The sequence below is a fragment of the Corvus cornix genome, chromosome 1, assembly GCF_000738735.6.
Source record: "Corvus cornix cornix isolate S_Up_H32 chromosome 1, ASM73873v5, whole genome shotgun sequence".
NCBI classification, from domain to species: Eukaryota; Metazoa; Chordata; class Aves; order Passeriformes; family Corvidae; genus Corvus; species Corvus cornix.
In genome coordinates, this window is record NC_046332.1 from 59,436,549 (window position 1) to 59,456,078 (window position 19,530).

Below are 19,530 nucleotides of genomic sequence, written 5' to 3' on the forward strand. Positions count from 1 at the left end.
GGAAGGAGAATGAAAACCTTAAAGTGTTAAAGAATATCTGCCTGTGGCAGACTTGAGGAAGCAAATAAATGACAGGCAATTGGGACTGAAACAGAAACTTTAAGGGAGAAAAGATGGGGCACAGTAGGCAAAAAAAAAAAAAAGACAGAAGAGCACATGTAAGCTGAAAATAAGTAAAGAGCAAGATAAAGAGCAATGCACAGAAAAATGTGAAAAATTGCAGGCATGCAGAGACCAGATCAATATACGGGAGATCATGGAATGTAACAAAGATGAACTGGTACCCCGATAGCTCTGGCAGGAAAAGGCAGAGGCAGCAGGAACTATAAGATATTTACATTATATTGTCTTCATAGGGGAGATTATATTAAAAAATATAATTTCAATAGGGAATTGCATTGCTTTCAAGATGCTGCTACCAAAAAGCCCTAGAAAGAGCATTATAAAAATTCATTGAAGTAAAGTTCCAGGGCTAATGGATCAACAGTTTTCAATACAAAAAAATATCCTGCAGAAAAATGTAAATCTAGGTCTACCAACTAAGAATTATTAATGTGTATTTTACTTCCTTTAAGAGAGATTATTTTTAAACGGTCCTAATCAGTTGTTAAAGATATTATTATTATTATTGTTATTGTTATTGCTATTATTATTACTTTACCTTAGTTATAAGTTCATAGCTTTTTGAGTTATTTCCCACCCCCAATCTCTATGAACTGTTAATGGAAATAACACCTGTTTAAATCATGCAATATTTTTCACAACAAATTGTTCTCTTGCCATTACATAAATGACAAGCAGTGATGATGCAGTTGTATAAAACAGATACAATGAAAAAAATTGAATACTTTCATGATTATCCAGGCATATTTTATCTCCTTTGGTTTACTCTGGAGAGCAGCCAACAATCTTCTAACTTGTGGTAGTATAAGAAGCAGAGAGGTGTATCTTGGATAGTACTCTTCAGAGATAAGCTGCCTTGAGGTAACTGAAATACTGGGGAACTTGCGGAAACTGTAAGACTATATGGTAGGAAGGGAGATTAAAGGAAATTTACTCATGCTCCTTGTACTCAGAAAAACAGTGATTCAGCAAAACACCTTCTGAAGGTACAGATTTCCATTTGACTTCCATATTCTCAGAATCACAGAATGGATAAGGTTGGGAAGACCTACAGTGGCTGACCTGGTCCAACCTCCCTGCTCAAGTAGGGTCATCCTGGAGCACATGGCACAGGATTGTGTGCAGGCAGTTTAATCAAAACTGTGGGTTGAAAAAGAAACTTTTTGCATTGTGGCAATATTTCACAGGACTATGAGTATGGTAAGTCGTTGATTAAGCTAAGCCTTTTGTGTGTTTTAAGGAACAGAACTATTGGCCTGCACTTTATGTAGCTCCTAAAACTACTAGAATTAAAGTTTTTTTTCTTAAAACTTCTGGATTAGCTGAAATATCTTATTCTTTTCTTTTCCATTCTATTCAGTGAATGATCATTTGCCAGCCAATAATGCATCCCTTTACAGGGAGGTTTAACAGCTGCCTGCCTTGCTGAAGTTCTGTGAGAATTAAGCATCTAATGCTGTTAGTAAGTGCTTTGCAGATGAAAATTGCAAAGTAAGTGCTAAATATAATTACTGTTATTAGATACACATTCCAATCCAAATGTTTCTTTGATTTTATAGCTGACATAGATTCCATTTGGTATAATATGCAAAAATGGCCTTTATAAGAGTGGTCAGGTAATGAAAGTTCCTGTGATGTTTCTTGCTGAGCAGCCCATAACAATTTGTAAGCTAAGAATCAAATGCATTTTTAAACAAACAAGTAGTCTTTCTGCTTTTAGTAAAAATGCTTTCTAAGTAAAGTAATATTTTCCATCAGTCAAAATGACATGAAAAGGCTAGGAGATTTGAAAAGAATCCCAACAGGAACCAGATCCTGACTGGTAGGTTTGTAAAGATACAGGTCTTTTCCTTTGCACAACCACATAGGCACCAGAAATGCAAGCAGAAAAAGGTTTAGGTGTGTGTCTAAATGCACCGTCAGGTAGTGAATTTCAATGGTTGGTGCACTACTCTGATTCACATAATTTACCAATCTGTTTTTTTATCTTTACAAATATGTAACTTCATATTTGGAGAATCCTGAAGCAACAATGTGTCTTCCTGTGTGCACTCCTTCTAAATTCACGAGTGCTTAAAGGACACCTGGAAATGAAACGATGAGAGCTAGAGATGAGAAAAAGCCATCCAGGCATTGATGAGAGCTCCACTCCACACTTGACTCAAGCATTATTTATGACACTACCAGGATACAGGTTTCTTTGGCTTACTTTTTCAGTAGACATCCATGTTTATTTCCCAGAATCATGGAATCGTTAGGGTTGAAAAGCATCTCTGAAGATCATCCAGCCCCCCAAGGCAGGGCCACCTAGAGTGGTTTACACAGGAACAGGTCCAGGTGGGTTTTGAATGTCTCCAGAGAGGGAGAGCCCATGACCTCCCTGGTCAGCCTGTTCCACTACTAAAATATTTACAGTGCTAAAGGTCATAACTGCAGTATAAGCAATCCCTGTCTCTATTACCCTTGTTTTACCAACAGTAAGCAAAGTTTCTGTTTGCTAACAAAATTACGTGGCCATTTTTTTTTTTACAGACTAGCTGCATTTGCATCACATTAACATAAATATGTAGGTTTAGCTGGCAAAAAAAAAAAAGGAGGGATAGTGCACATGAAGTGGTTTTATTTACTGTTTGGGAAACAAGACGTGGCTATTTGCTTCTATAGAAGTAACAGGTATTGTAAGGTTTCTGCCACACTACTGGGAAGGATGGTGTTTGTGGTGCTGCAGATTGTAGTAGTCTAAAAATAAAGCATTCTAATACTGAGTACTGAGACAATTAGGACCTGTTGTGGAAATAATTATGCGTGAAAATCTTGTTGTTATGCATCCTGGGGGCATGAAATACACCCTATCAAACAGGGAGAACCACAAAAATCCATGAGATATCACTTTGAGTCTTTCATGGCTGATGCCAGTCAGACTGTGCTTCTTTAGTTCTATTCATAAGACCCTATGGGAAATCTAAAAAAAGTGGAGTATCCAGACAAGAAATTTATCGTTATCTTTTTATTCAAGCAACAGTCTAGCAATATCCAAGGCAAGATACAACAAGAAAAATAAAAGCCACTCTTCCACTAGCCACTAAAATTTTCTAAAATGTAATGGAACTGATCTAAAATGTTTACCAGAATTAACATTCCTGTTAACAATGCATTAATAGTTTTACAATTACTCCTCCAAACAGTAAGGCTACTGTTAAAGATATTTAATTCTTAAATTGTAGTAGGAATCATTGATTTCTATAATTTCTTCTAATAATAAAGCATGGCTCCAAAGCATAAAAAGATTAGGTGAAAGGCTTTGAAAGGACAAAAAAGAGATGAATTAGACTGATCTTCTGAGATATCATTGTCTTCTATGGACACAGGGTATCCAGAGGGCACATGGAAAGACTTTCACTCTTCCTGCTGCCATGCAGATTCTCACAAACTTGCACAGTGGATGCATCAGCATGATTTGCTCAGAAGAAATCTGTTTAGCAGAAAAATGATTCCTCGTGGGAGTTACAGCTGTCCCTCAGCATTCACTGATGACATCAAGGTCACAGTCTAATATGAAACTAAGCACTTTTTTTGACTCTTCATTCTAATGATTCAGTGGGCAATCGATATCTTCTCTTATTTCCTGGTCAGGCAACAAACATTTTTAAGGAGGTTTAGGTTTACACACAATTTAAAAACAGAAGCAGAAAAATAATCCGTCTTTTGTTAGTTTTTATTATGAACACATTTCTGTTACTTTTACAGTCACCATTTTTTCCTCTTTACTTTCTTCCTTTTTTCACCCAAGGATGTGTCTTGTAGCCATCCCTGGATTTTGCATAAAAATACCAACTTCAACATGAGCCTAAATAAAGTTATGCAAATTTCCACAGAGACCAAAGGAGAATTTTGATAGACAATGCTACAAGGTCTGAGCCACAAACTGAAATTCACATACACATTCAATTGTGTCTGTTTCCTTCTTTTATCATGCAAGATATAATTACATTTTTATTAATGGTTACTTATTCATATTGTCATGATGATTTCAAACATAAATGTTCTTTTGTGTGGAAGAATACAGCCTAGATGTTTGTTAGATTCCAATTTAATGTCACAAGCTACAACTCTATTCATCTTCTTGTATTCAATTATATGTATTCTTATGTTCCCTCCAGGGATCATCTTATTAAAACTATTAATTGTAATATCAACCTTCAGTAGAATTGAAGCAAAAGTATAATGGAAAATAGAAACAAATCTCCAAATTGAGAACCATCTTGGAGTTTTTTGCCATGTTTATATATAAAAAATGTAAATAGATACATATTAAGGAAATACATATTAAAAAAAGGTGTAGCATTTTTTGTATGCAAATTTGATAGCAGTTTTCATTTGGCTACTGCTTCAGTAAGTCTAACAAAGTAGATAAATACCTTTTCTTTATTGAGAAAAACCACAATGCCTTAATAAAATAAGTGCTCTGAACAACACTCATTCAAAGTCATTTCAGTCTCAGAAATGTGATTGGATTGCTACGATTCAAAGTGCAACAGACTACAGCAACTGACAATGTTGATCTCAGCTAACAACTAAAGTAGTTGTACTTTACAGTTTGCCAAGTTACTGTTATTTCACATGTGAAGTCCCAGTCAGGTTCTAATTCTGATCTGGCTATCACACGGGAAAATATAAATCTTCATGGCCATGATCATAGTAAGTATTGTAAATAAGCATTTTGACATACTCACATGTTAAATTCACATCTGTGTAAATATTCACATTTTATTTAGAAGTCTTCAGATGTGTCTTTAAAAAAACCCCATGTAACTGGATATCTCTGTATAGTGCTTTCTTTAGCATGCTTGCCATTTGTACAATACAGTATATTACTATGGCTTCAAATGGGACATCATGGTCTCTTAGACATGTGTATCTAAAACCAAACCAAACCAGAAACAAAAGAAAAGTTAAACATCTGGTTTTGATCATAGACTTCAATGGTCTAAAGGCCACCTAAAATTTATAGATATATTTAACTTTTATTGCTAAAACCCTAGAAAAATAGAACTTGAGAAATTAAATTTAACAAAAATACCCCAAACATCCTGTTTTATCTTCTCTGACATCTCAAAGACTTCTAGCAAACTAATTTTTATTTATCACAGTAAATACATGTGAAATTATTCTATGATTAAAATTTTATACCAGTTACTCAAACAGGTGCCTACATACTCAGGGCTGTCTAAATACTCACGTATGAATCTTTGAATAAATATTCATCTTCTGCAATTTCTACCTGACTTGAAATTAAATTATGAAAAAGTTTATAATAGAGCAACTTAAATACTGAAAAATATATTCTAAAACTTCATTGTTTATAAACAATTTATGGGTCTAGTTATTTCATTCCTACCTTGTTTTTTGCCCTTTGCCATTTGGGAAAATAGGTCTCCAGAGTTTATTTTTGTTTTGCCTTCACAAAACGCAAACCAAGACTGTTCTGACTGGGTTATTATAGTCTAATTGGTCTGCAAATTGCTGGTGGTCCACACTGTTAAGGGAAGTGGTTTGCAGTTCATCCATAATCCACAGTATGTCGTGATTTCAGTAGAGATTCCCATTAAATGTTCAGTGATGGGAATGTGTGATTTGATAGTGAATTGCCATAAATGTTTTTTTGTGTTTACTTGGCAACAGGCAGTGTTTGAGATTCTACTGTGTGTGTACAAACTTGTACTCAGCCAGGACTTCGTACTGTTGAAAGAGCAGATGAAGGTATATGAAAGTAGACCTCAGCAGTGATGACAAATCAATGTCAGGCATACTCAGATCAGACTTCCCCTATTAATAGGAACAGCTCTCAATAAGCTTCCTCCTGTCCTGTGCTAAATTTACCCTTGAAATGCTCAGTTCTGCATAAACACCACAGCTCTAAATAAAAGACACCACTAGGAAGTCTCATATTAATGATATTTCAGACGTTAGCTCTGTATTTCACTGAACATATCCTTTTGCTTTTGGTTAATTGGTATCATTATCACAAATGTCACAGTTGCTTAATTTAATTAGTTCTTACTCATACATAATAATAATTTTCTCTTTCAGAAAGCCAAATGAAGAAATGCAAGTGAAAACAGTGTTTTGGTTTGGTTTGCCTTTTCTGTTCTGTAAGACTTCTACATAGCTGATTTTAAGGAAATACTTCTCAGAAAAACGATTTCTTTACAAGTAATATCTTTACTTTCCTACGATACTCACAGTTTTTGATCTAAAACCCATCTGTACTAATCAGACATCAATTCACTTCAGTGCTGAATCGTACATTTATATTTGAATGTCTGAATCTTTTCATGACTATTAATCAAATGAATTGATTTTCTGGCTTGCTGTCTTAGGATATTTATGATTTTACTGCATATCCTTATATAATGTAGAAATCTTTGCTTGAAAGTATTTACCATGGAATGAAAACTAGATCATAGTAGTCACATCCTCAATTTTAATTAGATATGGAAGCTGCAAAAAACCTTCCCCATACTCTGCATTTTTTGTTTTCAATTAAATAGTAAGTGCAGTTTTAATTCTATGATAGCAACTCCTTATAGCAAATAGAGGGCTAAGTACCATTTTACCCATTACAATAACTTCTTAAAGTAAAAAAAAAACAAACCAAACCCAAAAAAATCACAAACAAACAAACAAACAAACACGCCTTTAAGTGGCTCCAGAGACCTCTGATAAGAATAGAGCTGAAGACAGTGACTTGCTTTCTAAGTCCTAAAGATGTGACAAACAAACCAAAATATACTGAGGAAAACAGAATTTCTTAAGGTCACATAGGTAATAAATGACCAAGACAAATAAAGAATTGAGGGACTTTTCTTACAGTTATCAGCACTTGCAGCTATTTTGTACTGCCCCAAACCTAAACCTTTTTTCCTCTGCCAGGGATTATAGCATACTTCCCATCAGTCTCTCTTGTGTCTTCCACTGATGTCTGAGCATTTTCTAAATCACGGCTACATGTGTCAACTACCACACTTTAATACATAGGCCTAGAGTTATGTTGGAAAAAATAACTAAAAAACACTACATGTTTTCCTGGGAAAAAAAATTCGGTGGGAACCCTACAAAGGTTTGCACTGGTGAATTATTTTCCATACTGTGTGCAGTGGAATTCAATAGACCCCAATGAGAAGTCATGAAAAGAAATAATTGTAGCACTTATATCACTCTCTATAGCAAGATTATTGATTCAAACAATATTCAACATTTATATTATGGCAAATAAAATGTGGTACTGCAGTATTCATGATGCTACAGATTAAACATGGGAAGAGATCAACTTTAATGAGAAGGAAGTTAAACAAATGTTTCTAGTTATTTGAACACAATTGGCTGTGGAGAAGGAGATATAGTAGCCTTTCTGAATGCACAACTCTCATCTGATAGCTTACAGGTATTTCGAAGATTCATACATATCGGCAAAATTTAATTGACTATATAAATTAAATTGAATCTTCAGTTTTGGTAATTTTCATAGCAAGAAAAGAGATCCAAGAAAAATCAAGCAAGCTTCTTATGATGTGAGACTAGAGAATTTTTATTTACCCTGCAGTCTTTTTAAAAAACAGTACATTTATAATGTGATATTCAAAGTAATAGAATAATTTCTCTCTCCCTCACTCTTCCACCTCTCCCCACCCCTTATATATTTTTGTGAAAAGAGAGATTTGTGCATCTGCCCAGCTGGTCAACTACAGTGAAGGAAAAGCTTCAGAACTTCAGTAGGTTCATGTTTGGATACAAAGTGGATGTTCTTATATTAAGAAAAAAAACCACAAAATGCATAGATAGGCTATTTTGGTACATGATTTGAACACTCTGGATAAAAGCTTAGTCAAGAAAGGTAGACGTGTTTATACTTTTTTTTTTTGTAATTTTGTGGTTTTTTCCCTAATTTTGTTGGTTTTTTTCCTTTATGCTCTGTTTTATAACAGAAGAGCTTTAATACTGTATATTAATTATTTAGCGTATGACTCCCATAAAGTCATGTACAGTTTTCACTACAGAATTTGTAACTAACAGGGAAACTTAGAATCATAGAATCCTAGAATGGTTTGAGTTGGAAGAGACTCTAAAGATCACTTAGTTCCAACTTCCCCTGCCACAGGCAGGGACACCTTCCACTAGACCAGGCTGCTCATCTACCCTGGCCTTGAACACTGCCAGGGATGGGGCAACCACAACTTCCCTAGGCAACCTGTTCCAATGACTCACCACCCTCACAGTAAAGAATTTCTTCCAAATATCTAATCAAATCTACTCTCTCAGTTAAAACCATTCCCCCCTGTCCTGTCACTACATGCTGTTGTAAAAAGTCTCTCCTTCTTTCTTGTAGGCTCCCTTCAGGTACTGGAAGGCAACAATCAGATCACAGAGAAGTCTTCTCCAGGCTGAACAACCCAAGCTCTCCCAGCCTTTCCTCATAGGAGAGGTGCCCCATCCCTCTACTCATCTTGGTGGCTTACTCTGGGCTTGCCACACAGGTCCATGTCCTTCCTATGTTGAGATCCCCAGAGCTGGAGGCAGCATTGCAGGTGGGGTCTCACCAGAGCAGAGCAGAGGAGCAGAATCCCCTCCGTTGCCCTGCTGTCCACGCTGCTTTTGCTGCAGCCCAGGACACATTTGGCTCTCTGGGCTGGGAGTGCACATGGCTGGGTCCAGCCCCTCACTCAGCAGCACCCCCAAGCTGTTCTCAGCAGGGCTCTCAATCCGTTCATCCCCAAGCCTGTGTTGATACTGGGGGTTGCCCCAACCCAGGTGCAGCACTTTGCACTTGGCCTTGTGAAATATCACAAGATTCCCATGGGCCCACTATTCAAGCTTGTCCTGATCCCTCTGGATGGCATCCTGTCCTTCACGTGTGCCAACCATGAAACTTAGAGACTGGAGCACTTTAAACAAATTTTACAATATGTTGGTAAGAAGTTAATTTTAAAAACTAAATGTGTAATGATAGTAAAATTTGATCTTCACCTTCTCTTGAAACAGAAAATATATCAAAAACTTTTCATTTTGTCCTTCTGTGAGGATTTATACAAAAGGAAATTGCTTTTCAAATGACATTATCATTATCATAAACGTTATTATTTTATTTAATTATTTCTTTGTGTTCTGCAAACTGCATATTTCTGTGGGTTTTTTGGTTTCTTGCAGGGGAGACATTTGTATTTCTACTTCATAAAGAGATCTTTCTGGAGAAAGTTTTAGAAAAAAAATAAAATTCTAAGTTCCCTAGAGAGACAAAGGTAAACCAAAAGCCAAGTCCATAAAACAAATATGCAGAGAACTCAGCTGCAAAGGCAAGTGAAAATCTCAGCACCAATTCTGCTATAATAATTCATTTATTATAGGCTTTGCAAAGGAAAAGGGTGTTAAATTGGTAGAAAAAGATAGAGGTTACAACATAATCTGGATCCTTCAGCTTCATAAATGAGTTTTAGCATAAAAAAATAAAGATATACTTGATTCTCAAAAATTCAATGTTTTATATGTACAAAGGTTAAAGACACCATTTTCTTTTAAGCAGCAGAGACAATTTTGTTTTGAAATGCATGAGTAGTAACATACCTTGGTAATGACATTCGCACTAAGTAGTCTGACACAACAGAAAAAGTTACCTAGAAAAATGCCAAACATTAGTCACTCTTTCAGAGAAACTTTGTAGCAAATTTCCTTTTGGACTTTGTGTGTTATATACTCATGTGCAAATGGCAAATTTTAGTCCAAAAGAAAATAAAGGACTTTTTTTTAATCTGGAATCCAAAAGAAAAGACCATATATTTTCTTTCTCTCCTAAAATTGTTTATTCATATTCTCTCTACCAAATCCAGCTTAGCAAAAATTATAAAATATTAGAGAAGGCTTATTTCTTCTAATTATGCAAGTGCCATGGTGCACCATTTGCATCACTTGCCCTCACTGAACAGTCAGAAAGAGCAGTATTTATTGGAATCTTTTCCATTTCTCCTGTTTAGAAGGAAACCATTCAAAGAGGGTGGTCATTTTTTCTCTGGGTGATAATGACAGTTTCTGATACAACCTCAGCTGCAACCGGTGAGACTCCTTGAAGTGCTCTCCTGCTCTTTTCTCATGACCCACCTGGCCCACTGCAGACTGTGACTGACTGATTCCAGGTGACCTGATCTGATCTGTGTTTCTCTGAATGGCCAAGCAGCTTTCCACCTCTAACAACAATTTCTGCATAGCACATTTACTGTGAAAACAGCCAGCTTACCACATGCTCTGACTTTTGACTCTGCCCCAGACAAGTCAAACAGTCAGTATTTTTAAGAAGGATGGAAGGATCAATGCCCTTCTGTAGCTAAGATTGTTCGTTGTGGTTGTTTTGTTTGTTTTTTTAAAGTATATTAAATTTTGAGCTTTAAGAGGACCTGACAGATGAACATATGGGAACAATGAGCCTTTATGCAACAAGAAGCTGGTGAACTGAAAACCACATTATGGTTAAAACAATAGAAAATTAATTGTCATTACTGCTTCATCATAGATCTACAAGAGCCTTAATTCCTAATAATTCTTCATAGTCTCTTATGAAGTCATTATGTATTAAAAATCAAGGTTGCCAATAAATTTCTCAAAGACCACAGTCACATTAAACATATATATATATTTAGTTTTTTAGAAAATATTAAAAATTCTGATTTTTGTATTTTGGGAAGAATTCACTTTAATGGACATCTTTTGTTTCACAAAATAATGAAAAAAAACCCTCAAATATTCTTTATTGTCCTTTGTGGAACTGAACAAAAGAAAAAAAACTTTCAAAGACCATAGATAATTTGTGAAGTTCCTTGCTGTTAGTGCTATGTAAGAGACAATATATATTGAAGGAATATAAAAAAATGTGCCATGTATGTATAGCAGCCTGAAATTCAAGAAGAAAAGAAAATCACTGAAGCATTTCCATATGAGAAAAAAAAAAAAAGCATGGAAGATCAGTTCAGAGCAGCTGAAATATTCAGCTTCAAATAACACATAATCTTGCACCACCAGACTCAGTTATACTGGTTAAGGCTGTACCAATACGATGCCCTTTGAGCTTACTACAGAATCACAAGCTGCAAAAAAACCTAAATGGCATGCAATGACAGGTTTCCAACACTGTGGAAGGTCTTTTAGGGTCAAAATTGCAGGGACTACTTTCAAGAGGAATCCATGCTTATGATTTTTTTCCTGTTGTTGCCATGAGTCCATCAAGAAAGTTAGATAACAAGCTGTTCTTGTTAGTTATGTAGCACTCCTCAAAAATTGAGTCAAGTAAGATTCTCTTGGGTTTTTTATTAATTAGGATGACAATGAAACAAGTAAAGCAATAAGGGATATCATTAAGGAGAACAGATTGAGTCTAAAATTTGTTCCATTATGGAATTTTAATAACAAATTTCCATTTTGAGGCAATGAAATAATTTAACCAGAGTACTACAATGACTCACATTTGTTTGAATTGCTCTAACATCTAGATCTGAGGTGTTCAAGAGACCCATGAAAATGAGAATTTTTAAAGTGTTATATGCCTAGCTTCTCCTAGCTCTTGAAATGTCATATTTATAGGCTGCAGCTCACAGTACAATAGTGCTAGCTCTTATGTAGGGTTATCTTGAAAATTACTGTCCCCAAAAACTTGTGTTGTCTGAAGTGGCAGGTAATATATTAAAATTAAATGAAGTGATAGGTAGTTAGGAGAAAAATCATGTAAAAGCATAAAATTTCTACAGAGGGGTGTGTGTGGGTTCAATCCAAAAATTTATGGAGATATTTATATGTGAAAAATCATACACTCAAGTGCATTAACAGAATACTGGTGTACTATATTCTTACTGATTTTATCAAGTTTAAAAGCAGAGGCTCCCTTGTTTCAAAGATTGTACATCTGTCATAACCAATTGAAACTTGTGACATTAATCTGTATTATACTTTCTGAAGTAAGATATTAGATTTCCTTCCTGCTGTCCATTATTTATTGGTCTAAAATGTTTGTGAATTTAATGGAACTAGATTTTGTCCTATAATGTCTGCCATGATGCAGAATCATGTTTGCTCATTTCCTCTTGCTGGCTGAATAATTATTTTAGCAAAATGGAATAATCTTCAGGTAGTCAATAAGCAAGTCCCAAGCAGAAATCCGTACAGCTTGTAGTATAGGTTATTACAGTTGGATGTCTAAAACTGATGAGATAGCAGAGCTTGGATTCTTCCTGAGAGCACCAAAAGACTTCCTTTTCCAGTCTGCTACAAGGTCTTTGTTGTCTGAAAAACATAAACTCTATATGCAGGGAAAAGTATCTAAATAGCCTGGAAAATTTAGGTACTTAGAAGGATGATATTTCAAACAAATCCTCTAATCAGTTTTTCCTATAGGTTAGATATTCCACAGTGGGAATTTATAGATATGGAACAATGGGAATATCTCTCCCCTAACTGGAAATGCAATCTGATACCAAACTTCTGCTGGTGCTCTCCAGAGACCACTTCCAACCTCAACAACTCTGTCATTGCACAGTTCTATGATTTAACCAAACAAATGCTAAAGAAGAGAAAATGTGGGACAAGTTGCAAATTGATGTAGTTGAAGTTGTTCCTGCTCGTTGCCTTACAGTGGGATTAGATGACCTTTAAAAGTTGCTTCCAAGTCAAATGATTGTCTGTGAACCTTTCTTTTGAGATACAAGGTTTGACACCATAAATAAGGAAAGTGTATATTTTATAAGATAATTGATAACCCTACACAAGTTAAGAATCTTAGATCTGGCTGGTGTTCAAGGGATTTGAAGTTCTGCTTTTCTAAAATCCAGTTGGCTGCTAGGTATTTCTTGACAACAGTTCTTCATCCGTAGAAAGGTATTTCTCACTGACAGCGTTAGTAATCTCTTTCCTAAGGCTCTGATCTGCGTATGAGTTAAAACCTAAAATCAAATACATCCAAAACAAGTCACACTTTCTCAAGATAAGTCAGTAACTGATCCTGAGCAGAACTTTATGTTTAAGAATTACTTTCATCATAAAGAGTAAAATCAGAAATTGCTTCAGCCACAATTTTACAATAGTTTTGAGAGGGCCTTTTCTTTCTTTTCCTTTATTCACCTTCAGTAAAAAATTAAAAGGACTACAGGATCTGACCTGATATATTTTAACATAATTGACTAGTTATGATGTCAAAGTATATTTCTTTATATTCGCCTTATATTATTATTTTCTATGCTGAAAGAATACAGCTTGAAACTATTTAAAATTATTTGACAGGTGTTGAATCAGAGTTAGAAAACAGTGATATCCTTCAGTTTGTTCTACTTTATATAATTTTATATAATTTTTAAATTGTACTTAAACAGATATTAAGGACATTTCTTGACAATTCCTTATGTTCTATTTGTTTTGCTTGTCTGAATTTTCTTTTCTTTTCTTCTTTTCTTTTTTTTTTTTTTTTTGTTTTCATATTTAGTTATATTTTAAATGGGACTTCAGAAATCATTTAATTTTATTTATCTTGCCTCAAGCAGATCTATTTCTAGAATTGCCAAGACTACTTAGAGTAGCAAACCTCTGCGTAAAACTTCAACTCTTCTGGGAATATTTTCAATAGCATCCTGATGCCTGCTTCTGGCAATCTGCATTTCATTGTTTGAGAGCAAATACTATCTGTTTACAAATGAGACATATAGAGATTTAACTTGGTTTCCCCGAAATAGAGATTCCTATTTAAAAAGCAGAATGACAGACAGGAAATCCTGGTACAATGTATTTTAGGCATTCTGCTCCATCTTCTATTTTTAAATTACGCAAACTTTAGGCTTAAAAAGGTGATAGATGGGTCACTTACCATAAAATTGTGTAGTCAGCCTGATATCAATTTATCACAAGTGAGAACTGATTTGCTGAGAGAAAAGCAAACAATTTACTTAGAGCAGGCAAAACAGCCTTATGAAAGAAGAAATGGAACAAAAATGTTAATTTTTACAGGTTCTTATTCAGTTTGATCCCTGTGATTGTAGTAACTGTGTAAATACTAAGAACAAGCATTACTTTTAACTTCCTAACTGAAGCACTTATAAAATTTGCTAGACTAAAACTAAATGCCAAAAGTGAATTGAAGTATTTGTGTTTGCGTAGTTTTGCAATCGTATGGAAAACTTCTACTTTGCAGAAAATATTCCTGTTTTTTCAGGCTTTCCTTTAACTGTTTCCAAAGAGTTCAGTTTGATATATTTTCACATAGACTAGCCGTTATGTGTGGGAAATTTCAATGCAATCCTAGGACTCTAAAATGCTTAATCAAAGCAGGAATTCAAATATAATTGTAGATGTTAAGAGCATTCAAGTGTTGTGGGGGGGCAGGGGGAAGGTTGCAACATTCAAAGGATAGCTGTTTTCAGTTGCTTGGTTGATGTAGGAAGAAACAGGAAGGGAGCGGTAGAGAAAAGAGCAGGGATTTGCTTGTAGCATTTCATTGGGATATGAACAAGTCAGCATCGTACTGCACAAAGTGTAGTGCTAATTTCAATAGCATCAGTCCTTCATAAAAGTAAGGGAGAAAATTAGAGGTTAAACAGGGTTGAATCACAACTTGATTCTCATTCTGTTCTTACAGGGTTACAGTAGAGCCATGACCAAGCAGTAGTGAGGGGCCATGAAGTGATTTCTAATTGAATTAACAATTATTCTATAAAATTAATGTATCTTACATATGTATCAATGCCATTGATACATATGCCTTCAAGTCAAATATTTTACAACCTGATCTAAGTTCCTATCTCAAATACCTCAAAGCATCCTGAATGGCTCGAGCCACCTATCCTTCAGAAAAGAAATCCTGTGCTCCCCATGACTTTGCTAAGCTGGGACTTGAATTGCTTAAGGAATTGTAAAACATCTAGTGCCATTTAAGGTACTTAAGGATGTCTGGGTTAATTGCACAACCTTAGTAGGTATGACACAATCTTCCGAAGAACCATGAGATCTCGAACTAGAGCTCAGGTAGAATAACAGAATAATTTGGTATCAGAATCCTATATTGATGGGCAACAGAAACCTTTTCATAATATTAATTATTTTACCGAAGTATGTTCTGACCTGTGTCCTTCTATGTTTTGGAGATGGTTTTACAGGTTTTGGAAATTTTAATTAGGAAATTCTACACCTAAACCCATCCAAAATTTTTGCACCAATTATCTGACCTTTATATGAGTAATAATGATAATATGCTGCTATCTGGGGAGATACAGTGCTCTCCCTCTTGAAGAAGAAGGGCATAAAAAGTCAAAACAGATATATTTCTCACTGGTGAGAAAATAGATGAGACCATGTGTGTATAGATTTTCTTTGTATAAGTAAGGATCACTGTCCTGGGGTGACTGTATGATACTGCATTCCCTGTCGTCTGCCCTATGCCAGACATGAGTTCTATGCCTTTAAAGCTAGGTCTGGGAGAGGGAGGGAGAGCCAGTGGAATTCCTTTGGCAGCTGCATTCAAAACACAGATAACTTGCTCAACACAGGATTCACACAACAGGATTATTTATATGAAACATTTCTCGCACAATTCAAACATTCACAAAAAAATTTTACTAATGCATGTAGATCTTATATGAATTTTATATATATATATATATATATCATACAATAAATAAATTAAACAATCAATTAAAAAAACCCAAGAAAATTCTATGTATATACTTAGGAACTCCTAGTAAATTTATTTCAGAATTGTTTTTGATAAAGGTCTCATTCAAAACACACTTCCAAAAATTTGCAGTTTTCAAAAGATTTAGAAAGTGTATTCTTTCATTCTTGACAACATCAAATCCTTTTTTCATTATTTATTTTAATACCATTTGTTAAATGTAGCACATTACTTTGTGGTACATTCAGTACAGTTAGCCAAATATAATTAAGAGTCTATCTTGTTTACATTAGGTCAAAACTAGCATGTTGAGACTGTTAATGGGTAATTCACTCACACAAAATACTGCTATACACCAAACAGGAAAATAAAATGGAGTAATTATCATTTGCTTATTTGTAGGTTGGTTTCAAAAATTAAATTCCAATAACTGTTTTAGTGTAACTCAGATAATACATAGATCAACTGTACTCAAGTGAGTTAGAATGTTTACTGCTGTAAATAATGTTGAAAGAAAACTCCAGCTAAATGTGATTACCACAGCCCCAGTCATTCCAAGTGTGCTTTCAGCCTGGGATAATACAGCACAGGTTTCATACTGCTTCAAAATGATCACTCTTTTGCCTTTAGCCCTTCCACCTTCTTTTTTTCTTCTCTTTCTCATGGGCACAGACAATAATAGAATCACAGATTCACAGAATGGCTTGGGTTCAAAGGCACCTTAAGATTATCTAGTTCCAGCCCCCTGCCATGGGCAGAGACACCTTCCACTAGATCAGTTTGCTCAGGGCCCCATCCAACCTGGCCTTAAACCTTTCCAGGGATGGGGCATCCACAGCTTCTCTGGGCCATCTGCTCCAGTGCCTCACCACCCTCACAGCAAAGAATGTCTTCTTTGCCTCTAATCTAAATCTCTCCTCTCTTAGTTTTAAAACTCTCCCTCCTTGTTCTATCATTATCTGCCTGTGTAAAATTCCCATTCCTGCTCTCTTATAAGCTCCCTTTAAGTATTGAAAGGCTGCAAAGACGACTCCGACCTGCTTCTACTCCAGGCTGAACAAGCCCAACTCTCTCAGCCTGTCTTCACAGGAGAGGTTCTCTGGCTATTAGATCACTTTAATGGTCCGCCTCTGGACCCTCTCAAACAGATCCATGCCTTTCTTTAGCCTGCAGTACTTCAGACCCCAGGCAGGGTTTCACAGGGGCAGGGTAGAAGGGTTGGCCACTCCTCTTCAGATGCAGCCTAGGATGTGGTTTGCCTTCTGAGCTGTAGTGCACACTGTTGACCCATGAAGAGCTTTCCATCCATTAGAACCCCCCAGTCCTTCCCTGCCAGGCTGCTCTTGGTCTGTCCATCCCCCAGTCTGAACTGAGATTGCCCCAACAGAGGTGCAGCACCTGCACTTGCACTTGCTGAACCCCATGAAAATCTTGTGGGCTCACTTCTCGAGTTTGTCCAGGTCCCACTGGGTGGCATCCCATCCTTCTGTGGTGTGAACTGCACTGCTCAGCTTGGAGTCACGTGCAAAGCCACTGTGGGTGCACTTGATCTCAGCTGTCTCTGATATTGATGAAGGTATTGAAGAGCACCTGTCCCAAGACAGAACCCTGAAAGTCATTACTTGTCACTGACCTCCACCTGGACATAGAGCCTTTAACCACAGCTGCCTGGCCACAGACAGCTAATTCCTTATGCAAATAAGTAACATGAGCCTAACTTTTCTAAGCGTTCATCCCAAACCCATTTACTTTCAGTAAATGTTTCTGGTGGCACTGAAGAAGGAACTATATTATGTTCTGCTGTAAAAGTTTTTAAGATAATTTTGAAGAGGAATATTTCAGAGTTATAATTGAACATCGCACAATATTTTAGTAGTACTACAGTTAATAAATGAAGAGCCCTAAGAGCACTGCATTATCAGAATAAGCCCCTCAACAGATGTTCCACTGGAATAGCCCAGGGGAGAGACGGTCAGAGACTGGATTACAAATCCTTTAGTTGTAAGTATAGATTTAGATGGTATGATATCCTCTTCATGTATCTCTGATATATGAGATGTATTATAGAGCACAGGCAATTCAAAGATTGTGTTTTCTTTAGGTTTGTAACAGATCTTTATAGGCATATAAAATATATGTTATTGAAGAGCTAAGCCAATCTAGCTCCTTTAAAATATTAAACTTTTCTTTGTGTCTTAATAGTGTGAAAATTTACCATCTTTTCATGAACAGGAAAATGTACACTCAGAAACTTATCTGCAATTAAACTGAGAAATTTTGCCTTCTGGTCTAAATGACTGCTGGGTGAGGTAAATTTCAACTTTTTCCAGACAGCATCCTATCAGAACTTTTTACATTAACCCATCAACCTCTGCTAATTGCTTTTTATTTGCTTTATGGATGTCTAGTGCTGTGCAAGGTGTGAAATTTTACCTGGTGTAATAATTCCATGTAGGAATGGGGCACTACAGTGCTAAAGCATGCTGGATTTAGTATAACCACTGACCAAAGAGCTTCAAGGTCAGTATTACAATAAGGACATGCTTATATTATACCTAACTTGTGAAAATAGGGACATATGTATAAGTTCATGTTTACAAAACACAGTGATACTTAAGAAATTGTTAAAGGCTTTCAGAAATCTTGTTCTAACCTCCTTCAATGTAAAGATTTAGAGATAAAGCAGTGGCTTAGGATGAAAATCAGCATTTTAAAGTGGTGAAGTTTTCTTAATCAACAATACGAATAACGCTCAGAGGAAAGCCAAGTTTCATAGTCATTCTCTAGAAATAAACTATTCAGCAGTTGACCTTAATTATGCCTATAAGTCAGTACAGCTGCAGAATTAGTAGCTAGGTGAGATCAATTTTAAATCTTAGTCTTTTGTTCTACTAAAATCTTAATGTTTTCTATCTAAAGGACCAGGAATAATTATTAATAAGTACCTTTGTGTTTAGAATTTAGACCTTATGTTAATGAAATCAATCTAATATTTTTCTGTACTTGAATAACATTTTCTAGTTTCTGTTACCCTATAAATGATACATAATGTGAAAACTACTGAGAGTAGTAACAAAATGTTTATATAAATTTCTAATTAAAAATTAGTCTATACTTACATATTCATATACTTGAGCATAATTTTCTGGTTTATCTACCTGTAATAGTTTTCTTAGTTAAAACTTATAAATGTTCTTTGAGCTTTCAAATATGTCTGTGTACAATAACAGAAAGATTTACATAATTCTGTGATCAGCAAATACATTACATAAGAATTTTTCTTTAACTTATTTTAGATTTTAAATAATGTTTGTTTTAAAACAAACAGCCCCATAAGACAAGTGATTTTAAACAGGTGTGTATACAAACAAATATAAAGAGAAAAATATATATAAATGATTTTTTTCTGTCTACTAAGACTATCAAAACTACTTTCAGAAAACCAAGGTGTAAGAAAGAAATAAAATTACCCTGGATAATTAAAAACTGTCTTCCTTGATGATTAAATCATTAATTATTTCATGTAGCCAGAGAAAAAATTTATTCAATTTTCTCCTAAAAATTTGTCATTATTTGTTTATTGTTTTCTTCTAATTTCTAGGTGCCCAGTTATCCTGTTCTTCAAGCAAATCTAATGCATGAAGCCAGAGATTAGAATCTACACTAAATAGCTGTATAAAGATAAATGATAAAGTATGTCTGAGTAAAGTGCTGGGTTG